Source organism: Heliangelus exortis, chromosome 1, assembly GCF_036169615.1.
Source record: "Heliangelus exortis chromosome 1, bHelExo1.hap1, whole genome shotgun sequence".
NCBI classification, from domain to species: Eukaryota; Metazoa; Chordata; class Aves; order Apodiformes; family Trochilidae; genus Heliangelus; species Heliangelus exortis.
Window position 1 is genome coordinate 40,388,206 of NC_092422.1, and position 16,030 is coordinate 40,404,235.

Genomic DNA, 16,030 nt, shown 5'->3' on the forward strand with positions numbered 1-16,030 from the left:
CACGGGCATAAAGACAGCTCTCTGTTCCTCCAGGCTGGCTGTATTTTGGACCTCCTGACACACTTAAGGCTTTAGTGAAGAGATATTAAATGGCCTCATTTGTATAGACTGACATTAGTGATGGGGTGCATAGAAACTACTGTCTGATCCATTCCAATTTTAACAGTTGCCAGTCGCTTCCTACTTCACTTGGAACTTTTTAAGAGTCCTCATCCTATTTTTTTTTCACTGAAGTAGGCAGCTTTTCAGAAGAGATTTAAGTAAGGCTTTGGGGATAATTTATTATGGCTTTGTCTGTTTTGCAAGGTCAAAGCAGAAGTTATTAAAAGTAGGAATTTTATTTAAGGAATGGATGGCATATATTTTTAAGTGATAAGCCCATAGGATGCTAAATATGTCCTCCTGGAAATTTAAAAAATGCAAACTATCATTACTCCGTTCTGTTCTGCAGTTGCAGGCACTGGTGCCAGAATTTTTTTATGCCCGTGGTAACAAAATCTCTCTCTCTCTCTCTCTCCCTTTGCCCTTAGCCAGCCTTCCCAGGCCAGGAATTACAACTGATTTTAGGAGATGGTCTGCCACACGTGGTGTACGTACACTGTGTATACACATGCATAAATCTGTGTACAGCATGGTGGTTACTACCTCGGTGGGCTTGGTCTCCAAAGTCTTCCGTTTCAGGAAAGGGCAAGAGTGTCCTCCATGAAAAGATGACCTTTTAAGAAACTGAAGCAGTTTATTAAACTGCTTTACAAATATTTTGAGGAAAATATGGATCTGACCATAGTGAGTTATTCCTACTTCGTACAGTTCTTCTGCATGCGTTGTGTATGGGAAAATGTCACTGTCACCAACAGAAGCACTGTATGAGTAGTGCATCTGGCAAATGAATGTTCCTGGAATATAGGCTTTATTATTATTATTTCATAATTATATGAAATTTCAAAACCCTGTTTCAGTCCTTTCTGCAGTCAGTGGAAAGACAGTTATTTGCTCCTGTGGGCTTCGGGTCAAGATGCAGTGCTGGGAAATGTGTGTACAAAAGCCAATTAACACAGAATTGTTTTTTGGACTTGGCATTTTTAAATCCTCTTCTCTTTGGTTTTCCAGCCACATGGTTTATGCTCAATAAAAAGACATTATGCTGTTGTACATGCTGTAACTGAACGAACTTAAGTTGCACTGTAACTAAATCACAACCTTTGGACAAGTAACAAGGAAACTGTATTTGCTTTATTGATTATATGTCTCTTCTGCACTGATTGATCATTTACTTTAAATACGAAGACTAAAACAAGGATATGCAAATGCATAGTTCTTTAGTCTGACAAAATATCGCATTCAACAAAATAATAACTTGTGACTTTACTTGATAAGCAATTAAATGTATTCCTTTATTATCACATTTTTGCATATATTTCAAAGGACTACTCAAAATAAATTAGTTTAATTATTATTTTTGTTAAGGGATATCCAGGGACATGCTCTGATTTTTGTGATTTTTTTCCTAAAAAAACACAACCTGTGTAGCAGTCAGAAGTCTGATCCAGACCAGGGAGAAAGGTGTCAGAGGTATGTTACAGAGTTACTGGAAAAAAAGGATCTTGTCCAGATAACACTGTGGTCTAAATCAGGATGGTTACATAGACTACATCTTTCTTCTCTTTCTTCTTTTCAAAATTATTCTCTAATTCTACTGATTTTAAACATATGGTGATGTTTCTGCTGTTTGATTAACTGCAACGTTTTTGAAAAGAAGAAAAATCAAAGACATTTCAAATTAGCTGTGAAAATGCTTGCCCTGCAATTCTTCAGCAAATATTTGAACATACTTTTATAAGGAATTTGAAGGAAATGATATCATGTTTCTTTAGGCGCTGTCATCAAACCAAACCAACAACGGTAGGAAAATCTGTAGAATCCTATATTGTTCTTTAATAACAGAGACCATCTCCATGGCAAAGTGTTGCACAAGGAAGGGCGTTTTAACTCAGGAGCACTGCATAACAGCAGGGTCATAAAACTTCCAGGAAGAAGCTGTCTTGCACTCAGCTTGCTCTTGGTATCAGCAAAGAATCTCAGGGCTCTTGTGTGTGCCCGTGTACATACACATATGGGACATATGGTATGTCCGTGTATGTACACATATGTGTGCCAAATGGGGGGAAATTGTCTGAGAAAAGGTGCTGGTCAGTGTAGATTGGACAGTAATGTGTTGTTGCTCTCAGAAAACCCCTTTACAGGTAACATTTTCACAATACCTATAAATAATTCTTCGTTAGTAATTGATAGAATTCTATGGATATTGAACAGATGTCTGTGCCTTTAAAACCTCCTAGAAAATATTCTAATATTATTCAGAAATAAAAGACAGGTGTTCTTAAAAAAAAGTCAGTCTATATTTTGTTCTTATCTCCAAATTCAACGTTAAGAGATCACATAAATTGTTGATTTAGGGGGAAGTTAAACCCAGATGACAAGTTGCATGAAGGAGCTGAGAAATGGTATTTACTTGAACTTCTAACTATCCATCCCTCTGCAGTGTAGATAAGACATCTACAAAAAAATAAAAGATTAAAAAAAAAGGCATAGGCTCCTTCCCCGTCTACTGTCACTCGCAGAAGCTCCGTGATCTGTGTGATCATGTGCTGTGCTCCTGATATCAGGTTTACTACTGTTGTGTCTATCTAGTAACTATTTATTCAAATGCAGGATCCTAGAAAAGCATTAAGACATATTCATTTCATTATATATATACATGTTAAAAATGGTGTATTTCCAGCACTGAACCTGGGCAAACACAATTTGTAAATAGTGAAAAAAAAAAAAAAAAAAAAAGCATTAGTCTCAGCTTCCCAAGATACTCCTTCAGTCTTTTCTTATTGTCTGAGAAAATGTTTGAATCTTGTCCCTGCTTCAATAAATTATAGATATCTCCTCCTGAAGAGAAGAGCAAATGCACATAGTAAGATGACCATAGTTGAGTTGTAAGATAATGGGAGATTGAATGTTGAGGGGGTTTTTTGTTGTTGTTAAAAGACCAGGAAGGAAAAATAAGTCTGAATCATTAAACTGGCATTGTAGGTTAGGAAAGAAAAGCAAGAAGATATATTAGACATGGAAAATATGAAAGAAATTGAGGACAAATATTTTTGTGGCCATTTTGGACGATAAAGTATATGCCACTTGAGGTTGAAATAATGATTCACAAACATAACTTTTGCTTAAGTTGGAACTTTCTGCAATCAAACAGTCTCATCTCTATTGTGTGTGTAGCATTTGAGACTCCTCTTATATAATAAAATTACAGATTTTTTTTAATACAGCACAAGGGATTCTAACCCATTTTCATTTTTATATTGTAATTACTACTCATTGAATGAACATGCTTATATTGTTATTTTAGTCTTACTATAGAGAGAACTGTATTGGCTCAAACTAGGACATTCTCAAACTGTGCAAGTGGTTTAGCCCTCTCTGGTTAGTGACTCATGTATGAATTTACCATCTTTTTCTTCAGAATTGTTCCAATCTGTCAATGAATGGGAAAAAAAAGGGAGTGGTGGAAAACTTTAATTTCAGACTACGTGTTGTTCATGAGCTGTTTGTTTAACTCTATTTGTATTGGTTGGGTTGATATCTGTGTCACATGATAATTTTTTCCTTCATGTTTGGAAGCTAAAACTGAATCACAGAACAATTACTAGTGACTAACACCAACCATTCTCATTTTTATTATCTGGCCATGGTGGCAGTTGAGAAACTTTTGTAGTTCCAAATATTTTCAGAGTGGCCTGCCAATTGTCAGCATTCAGAGAATAGAGAACATGATAGAAAATGGACTAAACTGCCCATGTCCATTCAAACACACACAGATATTCACTGATACATAGAGCTATTGTCACAGACTGTTTTGGGTTTTTTCTAAATTATATCTTTCCTGTCTATACCTGTTCACCACCTGTAACTTAAAAGTGCAATTTGGTGATGTTCTCCTATGTAGCAGAGCAGCCTAAGTTATAGGTTTAACAGTCCAATTTGCACAAGCAAATTCTCCAGGAAACAATTTACACCAACGGCAATGCAAAATCTGCTGGGCCTCAGCTTTTGAAAGTGGAAACCCCCTGAGAAGGTGGTCCCGAGTGATTTTCTGTTAATTACCTCTTAATTATATTTTCTACCTCCAGTCACAGGGCGATTATTGTTTGCCTCCAGTAAATATCCCAGCAGAAGCTCTTAATGAGTACCTAAAGATGCCCTCTACCAAGAAGGACATCATAAGCTGGTGAGTGAGTGCTTCAGCTCTTCTGGCATTATGGATCCTTTAGGAAGGTTGTTTAAAATCTGATTGTGAGCTGTGTAAGCTGCATTTTTGTAATATATATTTGTGTCTCTGCCCTCACAAATCTATGATTCATGACAGGAATGCAGCTTGGATCTCCTGCAATGTAAGCAGCTGCAGATACTTCAAATACTTGGGTACATGTGATCCAGCAGCTTGCTATAAATTTGCCCCTAAAAATAAAGTAACAAGTGATTGAACAGTGATAGGAATTAAACACGGCAGTGAGTGAATGGCATGCACAAGTCCTTACCTCAGAACCTTTTATTACAGCAATTTCTATAATTAAAACCAAAACGAAAAAAGAAGCACGCCAGAATACTATCTTTGAACGAACTTGTTGTAAGATTCCTGTAAAGGTTTTTTTTATACTATTGGACACTGAAAAAAGATATTTGCTGGTATGCAATGTCACTGAGCATGATATTTATGTTGTTACATCATCTGAGAGTCAACTGCATTTCCACTATCCACAAGTTACAGAACTAACTCAGTTTCAAATTTCCTCTAAGTTTTTATCATGTGAACAAAATAGTCAGGCAACAACCCTGAGCTTATGTTACTGAAAATATATTTTGCTGTATGATTTTCTTAAAGACTGACTGCAAGATTGTAGGTAAGCAGAAGAATTTGCACAAATACCAGCTCTGGATCTGGTTTTGATGACCACAAGTCCCAGTTTTTGTAGTCTCTTAGCTCTGTATTTCTCATTTATTTGCCCTCACTTTAAGACTGGTGCTGTCTGCGTTCAGTAATCCACACAGGATGAAACAGTACATCAGCATCTCTCTGAACTCACACTCCCATGTCATCTCACTCTTCAAATACAACTTTAATATAAAAAGTTAGAGGATACGGAAAATTTTAGAAGAGGGATTTCCTGGCCAAACTATATAAATAGATCCCATTAGCAAATCTCAGTATATCTCACTGGGGACTTGGGAATTTCAAACTAGAGGCTGAAGAGTAACTGGAAATTGGACTTAGCTATGCTCTGTGTCCCATTTGTGGAAGTAATTCTCTTTCTTCACTAGGAGACTCATCAGAGAAGCTGTATAGCCTCCTGCCTACCCACCTCTGCAGGTCTTTTGCTTCTGCTGTTGTCAGATTGCTGCCTCACCCATGCAGAGCAAGAACAAAGGTGCAACACTGACATTTTTTGAAAGGAGGAATGTTAGACACAGACTTTTCAAGTACCTTTGTGGTTTTTCTTGAAGTGTGAAATGGCTGAACATGAACTCCTGATTCATTCTATAAAGGTTGGGCATTTGCTCTGGCCTGCTCTCCCAGGATCCCTCTTCATCAAGAGAAAGATGAAGGAACCTCTAGAAAGCACGAGTAGTGTGTTGGGAGTTGAAAAAGGGAGGAATGCCAAAGGAAAAACAGATTGAGAGTTTAAAAAGAGTGCTGTTTCCCGAAGTCTTTGCTCAGTTAATTATAACTCAGTTCTTACACTGACAAAACTGATTCTGAAGTTGATTTGTTTAAAAATGTATCTGCCTTGATACAGCATGTCGATTTTCTGTTTTTTCCCTGAAGCTTTGCATTTATCTCAGTAAAATCTGTATATTACAGTGCAGTAGCTGTATTGCACTACTACTTCAAATAAAGTAGTATCACTTTTGCTGTGAAGCAACCTGTTCAGGAGTCTCCATGAAGCGTATTTTGTATCTACCTCTTTAAATGTGAAAAGACAGAGGAGAAAATACGGTGTTTATTTTGCTCTCGAATTCTGCACTAGTTGTTTAATTCGTTTCTTATGAATTACCATTAAGAAAGGTTTTTACATTTAAAAGGAAGCTTATGAGGATACAGGTGAGTGTGAGTGTGGTCTTTTCAGAAGAATGTTTGATTGAAGACCTTTTTTTTGGACGCAAGGTAAGGAAAAAGATCACTTAACCTCACTTGAAAAAGTGGAGATTAAAGGTTAAAAGCTTTAAAGCTTTAAAATGCATTAGCAACAGAACAGTAAATACAATCCATGGAGACATGGAGGAATTAGCAAAACAAATGTTAAACTGAGAAATGCACTCTAAGATTCATTGGAATCTCTGCACTAGGTCTGAATGCAGAGTACATTTAAATGTTTCACTGGCTGTTTTTAAAATTGTCTTTGTATTCCTTATATTGGCTCTAATGGAGATCAGAGTGAACCTTGCCATGAATTATGCAAGGAAGTTTTATGTAGATATTTCCATGTTTTAGCCTCCCTGGAGTTTATGAGTTTTGAAGAGTGATTTTTACCATATACCTCATTTAACCTACGGCACATTGGCTGGGTTTATTCTGCTGATATATCAACAATGTAGTCATAATCCTGTTAAAAAGTTCCCGCTGTACAGTACTAAGGAAAACAAAGTTACTGTCATCGGTGATGTGACCTTATTTTACTGTAGACTCAATATGAGTTTTTATGAGCACGACACCTGCTTAACATGAGTATTTGGCTTAGATCCTTATATTTTAACTTATATAATAGATACATTCAACAAATGCACTGGCTGTCTGTTTACCTGGCCCAGATCAACAAACTGACTCTTACAGCTCAGTAAAATCTCTCCACAACTTGCTGAACACTGCAAAAACACAGCTACTTCCACAAAGAAAGGGGTGATCCCAGGCAGGGCTTGCTGCAAAAGCTTAATAGTAAAGTAAGGAAGCTGTGTATCAACAGGGAGTATCTATCACAGAACAGGCTGAATAAAAAATACTTAAAATTTCAACTACTGAAACCTATCAAAGCACCCGAGGTTCCAACAGGGCTCTCAAACTGGCAGATCCTAACCAAGGCAGCCAAAATCAACACCTCTGCTTGATCTTTTGCACAAAGGGTAAAATCTTACTGAAGATGATTATCTGAGAGAAGTCTTGTGCTTTTAGATGCAGCTGAGTTGAGGATGCTCGAGCAGTGTCTGAAATCCTGCCCCACAGGATTTTGAGCCACTTCTGTCAAGTGAGGTCACTGCTTCTAGGTGAGAATACAGAGCAGAGAACATTTAAACATCTCAAAACTCAGGTTATATTCATTAGCCTGTAAGTGTAATTATAATATGATATTGAAAAGAAATGGATGTTAGAAATATGTGGACATTTTTGCTAGTATGTGTAACACCTTTCTAAAAGTTGGCTTCTTAAGGATTCTGGGTAATATGTAAGAAATTACTCTCATAGCTGAATGTTCAGATATAAAGTTTCTCAAGAGTGACTGAACTCATTTTGAACTTTTATTTTCATTTAAATGCTCCATTAAGGAATTTGGGAGGGTGAGCAGGGGAGAAAGGCATTTGTTTAGATTCTGTTTTTAATAAAGTTTTAACACTTTGATATCAGTCTCTGATTAGATGCAGCATCCCACATTCCAAAGTGAAGAGAGGCTATTTGCTCCTTCTCTCCTCCCCCCAGCACATATCTTATTTGTGTCTTTTAAGCAAAGACTTTGATTCAGTCTAATTATTGTCATTAACAGCAGTTTTCTGCAGAGTATCATGCCTTGCTGTGGCCTTTCCTTCCCAACTCAATAAAGGATTATCTGAAACCCCAGCATAATAGTCTTATTTCCAATTATACTTGTGAGAGAGCAATGCCACATTCTCTGTGACCACATTCTGTGTTCAAAGCTTGAACCAAAATAATGGATTTTCCTGGTGTTGATCGAGTTACTCTGCAAAATGCCTAAGGATGGAATTCATCTACAGTGTAGATGTCTGCATCCAAGCAAGTCCTGGTTCCTTTTATAGTCAATAGATATCAATAGACACTCTCAGTGTGTGATTCATCCCACCTCAAGATAGACATCTAAATTAGGTCAGGTGACTCATTTCCTGGAAGTCCTTATTGACCATAAAGGAAACCTGAGTGATTTACTAAGAATTTTAAAGGGATTTTTAAAGTGAGGTGAGATGAAACTCATTCTGCCTGCTTTGTATCTTCTTGAACAATGCCATCGTGACCCTTCTGCTCCTTGAACACCTCTTCTCACTATTTACATCCTGCTGCTTCACAGAGCCTGCTACCATTTTCCAGCTCTCCCTCCTGTGAAACCCAGTCACTGGCTTTTATTTCAATTCATTCCACCTGGGAAGATATCCCATGAGCCTTGTAAGTCTTCTTTTCCCTAACACTTAATGACTCCATTATCTGTTCCTTAGTCTTCTATCACCTGGGACTTCATCCTGGTATCAAATTATACTTCATCTTTTCATGCTTGCTTCCTGAGGTTAGTTCTTTTTCTTAACTCACCTTCAACTGAAACAAAGAAAACCTGGTTCTTCACTTCATAAGAAATGTTACTGGATTTCAAAGTTCCAAAACATGGAATCATAATTAAGAAATGGTTTGGGTTTTTGTGTGTGTTTTACATTACAAGCTTTCATCAGATATTTCACTAGTTACAGTAACTCTCCCAGTATGTGGCTTTCTAGTTACGTTAATTTGGTCCCACCTCCCTGCGCTGTTATTCACCAGGGAAATCCCTATATTTGTATTTTGAAAAATAAATAATACGTTTGAATTTTGGCCAAAGTCTTCCTCCAGTAGTGAGCGAGAAAGCTGCTGACTGAGAGTCTCTATCTCTCATGTGGTCACATAAATTAGAGTCCTGATCAATGATGACAAGCGTTCTGCTAGCTAGACAAACATTAATCTGGTTAACTCCCCTTCTTCCCACTCCTTCCTGACACAGAGGAAAGAAGTGCCTTTAGAGAACATTTGAGAAGTGTAGGCTGATTTTTATTGTATCTATAACGTGGTGAGGGGGCTCCAAACACCTTTGGGAGTTTATGAAAATTCCAAGCAGAAAACACACAAGCTACACTAAGCACAAAAGGCTGCCTTTTTTGGTTGCTTTGTCTTACAAGAAACAATTAATTTAATTATTCTTATTGCTTATGATCTGTTGAAAAATGTTTTTTTCCACTAATTCACACAAATATTTAAATCTGAAAGTCTGAAATTCTCAATTATTTTTGTGTAACTTCCATTAAAATACTTTTGTTTTCACATATGTGAATAAAATGAGAACTATATCAAGTCTTAAGAGATAAAACTTATTAACCATAGTGTACTGTTGACCAGACCTGTATTATTTTCAGGTGCTGACTTATTACTGGCCCTTGTGTCACTGGACGTACTGCCAATGGTAGTTGGGGCTGATAGCCACATCAAGGTGTGTAATGAATGCAGATCTGTGTAATATGGCCCCAATGTTTTGCTACAAAACCCAGATGGAAGGCTTGATATTCCAGGAGCTCGCCTGACTTTCAAGATCCAAGCACAAGAAATCCTGCAGAAAACAAACTTGTTTAACTAATGAAATTAATTGCCACATTGCTTTTGTTTGTATTTGGTAGAAGTTCCTTCAGACACTTAACTGATGGTGTTACTTGGAATGGATTCCTCATGCCTCAATACAATGATGCACAGCCTGTGGGTACTTTCTTGTAATCTGTGAGGCAGAGATAGAACGAGGAGGTGAGAGGTGAAATCTCCTGAAGGCCTTTATTTATCAGGCATGAGTGTTTGCAATTGCTTCACTCCCTTCCAGGGTTGCTCAGAATCCTTATCAGGGGCTCCGTGAAGCTATTATCCTCATTACCCATTTAAATCACAAAGTGATGCTGGTGGTCACTTTGATGAAAACTCAAGGTGATGTACTCTTCAGAGTACTCCATTTTTCACATATTTCTCTTTCATCTGATTTTATAAGGGCCTTTCCACCAAGGGGAAGAACGGCCTTTTATTTTTTCATTGCATTTTTTAATGCTTGGGGAGTGTTTTGAAGATTCCATATGAAGTTGACTTCAGGAACGAAAGGCTATTATTTTGGTCCAGATAGAGTTTGTATAAGGGATAAGGAAGTGAAAATATTCTCAGAAAAACAACCCCCTCCTCTTAACTTGTGTGTCTTGGAGCAGAGGAAACGCAATCAGGATCTTCTGTTTTGATTAACACAGAACAAATAAAAATTAGCAAGACAAAGTTCATGGTATTTGTCTAATCTTCATAGCTCTTTACAGATATTATCCAAAACTGGGAGCTGTCACCAGCAAATACTGCTTCTGCACAGAAAGTGTATAGACACTTCATTTTAAGTGTCAGATACAAGGTTTTCTATAAGATAAATTTCAAAGTTATTTAGCTTTGAATATAAATATAAACCAAATATAAACACAATCTCCCTCCAAACCCCAGTATTCACAGCTTTATATTCTTCCATTTTGAAATACTGCCCTGTTTAATTACATTTTCTTTACCTCCTTTTCCTCTTTTTGCAAATCAGAGCCCTTACCACCAAAGTCATCCTCATGTTGAACATCCTATGTGGCCTGTGAATAAATCGTTGCAATCGTGTCCTTATTGGTTAGATCATCCCAGGTCATTTATCTTCTTGTAGCTGCCTCAGAATTCCTGAGGCTCTGGAATACTGTTCTCAAAACACCTAGTTTCACCCCTTGAAACCATCTAAGTCCTGAGAATACCAAACTGGTATATAGCAGTATATAGCTCATGAAAACCCCTGGTTTCTCTTTTATTCTATAATTTAGGTGTTAGAGCAGTTTTCTTAGGAACTATAATATTCATATAGAAGAGTAATGGCACCAGCATCACCACCACCAGTATCTGCTGTCATATTTCAAGAGAAAGTGCGATCCTTTTACTTGAATCCTGAAAATTGCCACCTTAAAAAAACCCACTCAGCATCTTGCCATTTACATATGTGCCAAAGCATTCAGCACCTTCAAATTTCTGCTTACTACAGAATGCTGCAACTATGTACAAACACGGAGAATACTTCGGTCTTGATTTACCAGAGCAGCTTGGTGCTTGTTCATTCTTTTGTCCAGGCCACAGTCAAACTTTAACCAATAATCATCCTCAAGGTTTTTTGAGTGGCATCATATCCCCTTATAGATATTAGAGAGGCTACTGAATTCTTCTCAGTCCCTAGTGGAGAAGACAAAGATTATACTTTCCCTACTCATAATTCCTCACTTCTTCCTATTTTTAGGAGAGATACATACTATCAAAAAATCATAGGATAACTGGCTGGACTTGACCACTGGAATTCCTCTGCTTCAATTTCCTGTTCAAAGCAGGGAGCATCTCTAAAGTTATAATATAGGCACATAGCCTTGTTCAGGTGAGGACACTTAATGACCTTCTGACTCTTGCCTCACAGGCCATCCCTTGTTTGTATTATTCCTTCCTTGTATTCAGAATACTTTTCCACTTAATACTGTCCTAGCCCATATATTTCCATCTTTGTGCCATTTTCAATTATCAGCTAAAAAGAGGAACTCGAAACTCTTTACATTATTTAGAATTTTCATAACTTCAAATTCTCTCAAGCAAAGAACATACATTTTTAATCTTCATCTATCCTGCTCATATGAAAATGCTACCAATTTCTGATCATCTTTGTTGCATTTTGAACCCCAAAATGTGTTTGGCAATATCTTGTAGACAAAATTAACTTATTTATAGTAATGGCTACAATGAATTTTCTATTGAGAGCTCAGCTTTAGAAATTGGCTACCACCCACTTCAGTAAAAAAGAAAAAAATCCTTTTTAGCAGCATGGATTATGACATGCCCAGCTTGTCACTTTCATACTTGTGGGATCCGACCTTTCTTGCACAAGATCAGAGCAGGAAAGCTCTGTGCATCTCTTGTAGGAACATAGTATAAGACCAGCCAGACTGAATATGACCGTAGACCTTTCTAGCACAGTATCCTGTTGCAGACAGTGTCCAATAAAAAAAGATTCTGGAATAAAACTAAAGAGCAGGGTAGCCATTCATCATGACAGACAGGAGAAAGATCCTTCAGATATTGCTGGAAAGTACCACGGGTTTTTCTATGGTAAATAAAGTCATTGTGAAATTTGTTGGGGAAGAAGATAGCAAAAAACAAATAGAAGTTGAAAATAAAGACTACTTTATTAATTTTAACTATTGCAGTTGGGAAAGGCTACATTTTTCCCAACTAGGCGAAACCAAGTCTGTGTATGTATTGTTCTGCTGAGTCTTGCTCCCTTTTTGAAAATACTTGACCTTACTTGAGCCTTTCTGTAGCCAGCATGTAGTGTCCTTCACCCCTCTATAAAGGCTCAGGCTCCTTCTTGAAAAAGGAGACTATGGGGAGACAGTTTAAGGTCTTCTTTAAAAATGTCTCTGGATTTAGAAGTTGTATTATTTTGTTATCTCTGCATGTACATGTACCCTCTTTAAAAATCAGAACTGATTGCTACTGAAGTCAATGAGATACACTGGGCCTGAATTACTAATAAATGAAGTTTTTCAACAGGCATTCAAAACAGTTCAAGAATGCTTGGAATGCATAATTTTTAACAACACTTTTAATTAGCCTTTTCTTTAATTATGATTTAAATAGTTTACTATTATATGCTTAAGAAAAATGCATGCCTCATGAACTAAATGTTTTGTTCAAGAGGAAAACCAAACAAAACTGCTACCTGCAGCTTTGCATGCCAGGATTATAAATATTTTTAAGGCAAAAATCCAAATTCTTTCTGCATGCAATAGATAAATGGCAAGCAAGTACTACTTTGTTTGGAACAAACTACTTTGGTGTGACCAGAAATTTCTTAAGCAGACAGAGAAACCAGATTCTCTATTTCTTATTGCATTTGTTTTTCATGGATTCTTTCTCAATAGCTTGGTTATAGATTTATGGGATATTTACTATCTTTGTAAATTCCAGAAACAGAAAGCTAGATATAAAACAGAGATTAAGATACCAAAATCAATTTTTTCTAATTTTTTTTGCATAAACAAGGATAGTCATCAATGTAGTAAAAATTGCAGAAGATTTAACAGTATATTTATTTATTTATTTATTTGAAGACTGGGGATTGATAAGTGATACCTTGATTGGGTCAGGGACTCTATCAATGTGCTACATTAATTTTCTGCTTAGTAAGATAACCCTCTCAGGCATTGCTTAATATCACAGCTCTCTTTGACTCAGGATAATTTTAAGGTACAGTTGAGCTTCTGTATGGAAGGTGTAGATGAAACAGCAAAGCTCTTCAGGCAAAATAAATCCATTGCCAAGTCACTAGTGTGCTGTGGAAAACTTAAGTGAGTATGTCTGTAGTGCAGGTACCTACCCAGGTTCTGTGCAGCACAACACTGACATCCTTCTGCTGCTCTGTGTGGCTCAGAGTAGGGACAGGGATGGCTGGCCTTTGCTGTCTTGTGTCATCAAGGCATGCCTAGGGGGCAAAGAGGTTAGCCTACCCTATCTGTGCTTAAAAGTGAGAGAAATACCACAGAGAGACAGAGGAGATACAGAGGAGAAAACTAGGAAAGCTGCCAGAAGCAGCTCCAGGAGATTACTGGTGAAAGAAGCTCAGGACAGGCTGCAGTCCTGTTCTCCCTTCTCTGAGATCTTCTCAGTGTAGAGAGGAGGATTTACCATAAACAGGAGTGAAACAGAAATGTGTAAAAAGGTGGCTGTGCCCATCATCAGTTCTTCATTCAGTGCAACCAAGTGGCAAAATTTCCACAACTCTCTCATCAACAGGGTCAACATTTTAAAATGGGATTGGAAGAGTGCCATGAAGAGAAATCAGTCTATTAGTTCAGCTTATGCTGCTTCCTGCTAGTTGTATTTTTGAGAATTTTGCTAAAGAAAATGTCATCAATTATTTCTGATCAGATTACTCACATTATTTAAATCTTCTAGCTAACGATCGTAATGGAGCTACCCCTTTCAGTTATTCATTTTGACACCTGTTTCAGAGGGAATTAATTCAGTGGAGGGTGGTAGAATAAAACATGCATGCCAAGCTGATTAGATCAGTGCTCAGCCCTGCACACTGTGGTTGTTCTGATAATTAATCTTGCTGTAAAACAAATTAGTTTGCATGAGTTTCTCCATCAGGCCTGTGTCTAGCTTTCATACCATGTTTGCCTCTAGACAATGATCTGGTAGTATCACTTTAAAGTCTTAAGGACTTGGATAAGTTTCATCTGCAAGCCTGTCCAGGTAGGCAGAGTACCTCAGTTTGGATTTCCTGGAGTTTCAAGTGATGCCAAAGCCTCTTGAGACCTCTACATGGCCATGCTGAATTCCTCTCCTGAGTTGAGATGGAGTGGTCAGAGGAGCAAGTGATCTACCATTGCCTTGTCTGTCTGTGAAAAGGGCAAATGTCTTCACAGGTTGCTCACTCACCTCTGTCCATATTGCTCTTGGTTAGCATCAAATGGCTATTAAAAGGCGACAGGACCAAAGAGAGATTCTGCATAAGGGAGTTAAATTAATCAATGAATTAGTGGATGGATAATCAAGAGATGCAGGGTGAACATACAGTAGTGTTTCAAGACTGGCATCCAAAGCATGGTCTTCATAATATCTTTTCTAGTATGACTTTCCTGTGGGCTTCTGTATAGCATGGATAATATAACAATTTACAAATACATGCTTTGAAAATCTACTCTGATTTTTGTTGTTGTTCTGTTTTTCCTTCACATGAGCTGCCTGTTATGCTCTTCTCAGGTGACCAGTATCTCATAAAGAAAATGCTTTTGGAAACATATCTACAGTTCTTTGACTTAGCAGCACTGTTAGACCAACTGTTAGATCTACTAAAAGGGAATTCTAATATATTTTTTTGAAGAGCCCATCTTTGTCAATATAAGCAGAAGCAATGAGGAATTCAAAGACAGTGACAGGGCAGGAAATCCAAATCTTCCTCACCAATTATTGAATAAAGACATTCCCTTTATTTCAGAGGTTTTCCTTCTCTCCAAACTTTAGGATTTGGTGCAAGGAAATCATATTCTGGCCTGCAGCCTCCATATATTAAGAGCATGTTCCTTCTGCTGTCCTTGCAGTATGAGATTTGACTCTTCTCCCATGGGAGCCAGGTGGTATTTGTCTCACTGACAATTAATCACCTAAAAATTAAAGACAAAATCTAAATAATCTACCTTGGCTCTCTGCATTCAATGGAAAGAATGAGATACCTACGAAGGGCAGCTCATCTACCTCAGACAATCATTGTAGAATAAGATGAATGGCCACTTCCCCATTGATTTCCCTGGAGAGAATCAAGGTGACAACTTTAGATAAGACAATTACCTTCTAGATGGCAAAAATAAGGAGAGGAATCTCACCCCACCAGAATCATGGCCTCCAGCAGCCACACATTCTTAAAAAAAAAAAATGCTTCTTCAGTTGCCAGTGACGTTATTTGTTTTTTTTTTCCTGGTGAGTCTGATAGTGTCAGTCAGTGGTGTCCCAGTTGTGCGTTGCTCCAAGCAATGCAGGGTGAACATACAGGGATGTTGCACAGCTGGCATCCAAAATACAGTCTTCATATTGATACCTTTTTTAGTGTGACTTTTCTATAGTCTTCTGTGTGGCATGACCATTACAGCAATTTACAACTATATGTGTTGCAAATCTACTTTGATTTTTGTTGTTGTTCAGTTCAAATCCCTCACAGATGTAACTTGGAGGTCCATGTGCATACGTATGTCTGTGTATGAATATATATATATATATATATATATATATAAAAAGAATAAATGACACCTGTCTTCCACAAATGTTTTGCCATGTTTGCAGTGGAAGTGGGTGCTGCCCCATTTGGTGCAAGCAGTAATATGAGCTGAAACTATAAAAGTTAATGATTGTTTCTTCACCAAAAAAAAAAAAAAA

At 37.4% G+C, this 16,030-nt stretch overlaps 1 long non-coding RNA gene across 1 annotated transcript; it reads left to right on the plus strand.

Annotated features, from left to right (window-relative positions):
- Positions 1–4,117: 4,117 nt before the first annotated feature.
- On the plus strand, positions 4,118–5,978 carry LOC139791817 (uncharacterized). The gene is made up of 2 exons (XR_011724034.1): positions 4,118–4,285; positions 5,377–5,978. It is a non-coding gene; the product is annotated as an uncharacterized lncRNA (long non-coding RNA).
- The last annotated feature ends 10,052 nt before the right edge of the window (positions 5,979–16,030 follow it).